We start from the raw sequence: 2,500 nt of genomic DNA, 5'->3' as shown, positions 1-2,500 counted from the left end.
CGGGCACAGGCCTTGTGACATACATACTACAAGGCACCTAGCCATATTTTTTAACCCAACCTATGCCTAAATTTCGATGACGTGGCAATGGGGGATGTTGCCAAGTCTCACGTGAGTAGCAATTAAGGTTTGAATTACCTGGTTGGTCATGTCTTACGGGTAACAGGTGGTCACGTCAGAAGCCGGTATATATTGAGAGATGTCAGGGATTTGAATGCGTTTATATGAAAATATCGTTATTAATTCTAACTGTTTGTTATTTGCATATGCAGTTGATAAGTATATATATTTTCATTGTCGAGAGAAATAAGCATTACTAATAGTTATTTTTGTTGCCCATGATAACAATCGTATTTACGACTGGATCGGCTGAGGCAAGGAATTTCAGCGAAGCTACAATGTCAAAATTTCTGATCTTTTATCCGACATGATTGATCATCAGAAAATTATAAGTGTGACATATTTTTATCAGTATGTCATGGAGCATGAGTTGGTAATATTTCGAACAAAATGTTCTCTATCTTGGTCTCTTCTTTTTCTTTTTTTCTTGTGTGAACTTATAAACAAATCAAATGCATGTCATATGTATGTGTAAATATTTATCTCCATACACGCACGCACACGCGCGCGCTCGCGCGTGCACACACGCACACACGCACACGCACACACACGCACGGACGCACGCACGTGTGTGTGTATGTGTGTGTGTGTGTGTGTATACATTGTGATCATCCCATATGGCAGAACGTATGGGTATGTCTGTGTGCATATGCAGTACCTATATACAGCTTCCTTTATCCCTCTTGCTTTTTTTATCTTTCTTATTTTTTATTTCACTTCTCCCTCTCCCTGTCTCATACAGTTCCCTCCCTCACTCACCCCCCCTCTTCCTCCACCCCCCCTCCCCTTCCCACTTCCTCTTACACGCCCCCCCCCCCCCATCCCCATCCCTCAGAGTTTCAAAACAACAGGCAATGCAGACTAGATAGTCCAGATTGGTGTGAAGGAAAACCTTTTTTATGTTCTTCAAAATGGTTTTGTTCGTTTGGTGTCATTTCAGCTGTTAGTGCAAGCTCATGTTATAATATGTGTGTGTGGGCTGGGGGAGGTGGGGAGTCGGTAAAAAGCATTGTTTGTGTATTGGATGTTATTGGGAATTCATGAGTAGGCATGTACCCAGTTCACGGAGCTGGATATATTCGTTACACACACGCGCGCATTCATACATGCATAAACATGGAAACACGTGCGTCTTTTTGTATTCGTGTGGGTGCTTATAATTGTATACACACACAGTCACAAGCACATGCACATACGCAGCACACACACACACACACACACACACACACACACACACACACACACACACACACACACACACACACACACACACACACACACACATCTTAAACACATCATCTCCAAGGACATCGAATGATAATGTAATTAGTATTCACATTTTCGTGTAAGTACAGAGAAAAATAAACGATCAGAATACAGTGGACTGCAATTACAGCCCAATATATACAAGAAAATATATAAAGTCATATCTATTATTAGAAATTCTGTCATACTTAGGTGGACATCAATATGTATTATGTTTTTGCAAAGAATGAATATATATCCCATGAGGTAAGAACAACGAATATTTATGAGAATATAATGAATTTAATTTTATGAATTCAGAGGGATGTTCAGTAACCCGGAAGCCAATTTCGATAACTTAATGCAATATTCTATTCCCTATCACAGTCATCTATCATGAAACATCAAATGCTTACACCGTATTTATAAATTCAATGTCCATTTTCTCCCATAGAGCACCAAAGTTAGACCATCGCCCGAGGGATTTTGAAACGGTACTTTTTTCTGAATCTTTCTGAACTTGAGAAGTCGACCATGTGCGTTACTCGCCACCGCCATCTGTTGGCCGCCGCGCGCACTCGAGCTTTGAGACTCAGTCGCCAGGGGTGATACTTGGCGCTAGTGTCGGTTACGTCGTATGTAATGTTCTAATATTATTCTGATGATGATGGTGTTATGGAAATGATGGTGATATTGTCTTTATGATAATAAAAAGATTTGGGTGATGACGGTTATGATGATATTGATGGTGATGGTAATATACTGATGGTTACTGTGAGATCGGTACCGTGAGATCTTTTTGGTACAAATGATAACGTTGCTGATATTATTTTTATTTTCATGGTACTTTTATGATAGTTCTGATAATGAGACTGGAGCTTACGATGGAGCCAGTGAAAAATCTGTTTAGATTCTAAATACATTAAGTATTTTTTTCTGTATATAGATACATATGCATATGTATACATACATACGTATATATACGTGCATATATGAATATACATATGAGTATATATATGGGTATACATATATATAGATATATATATCTCCATATACATACATATATATATATATATATTATATATATATGTATATATATATTATATATATATATATATATATATGAATGTAGTGT

The 2,500-nt window shown here is 37.9% G+C and overlaps 1 protein-coding gene across 2 annotated transcripts in view; it reads left to right on the top strand.

Moving 5' to 3' along the window:
* LOC125045244 (myosin-VIIa-like) overlaps window positions 1–2,500 on the top strand; it is a 76,373-nt gene that overhangs the window by 29,723 nt on the left and 44,150 nt on the right. Inside the window, exon 1 of one of the 2 annotated variants that reach the window (XM_047642428.1) lies at window positions 1–111. This exon is cut by the window's left edge and continues 7 nt beyond it. The exons of the other annotated variant lie outside the window; for it this stretch is intronic. The gene's annotated coding sequence lies outside the window, so the exon portion shown is untranslated. The remainder of the gene's footprint in view (window positions 112–2,500) is intronic. 2 annotated transcript variants of the gene reach the window in all.

The sequence above is a fragment of the Penaeus chinensis genome, chromosome 37, assembly GCF_019202785.1.
Source record: "Penaeus chinensis breed Huanghai No. 1 chromosome 37, ASM1920278v2, whole genome shotgun sequence".
NCBI lineage: Eukaryota > Metazoa > Arthropoda > Malacostraca > Decapoda > Penaeidae > Penaeus > Penaeus chinensis.
Note: the sequence above shows the minus strand (reverse complement) of the source record. Positions and strands in the feature narration are given on the sequence as shown.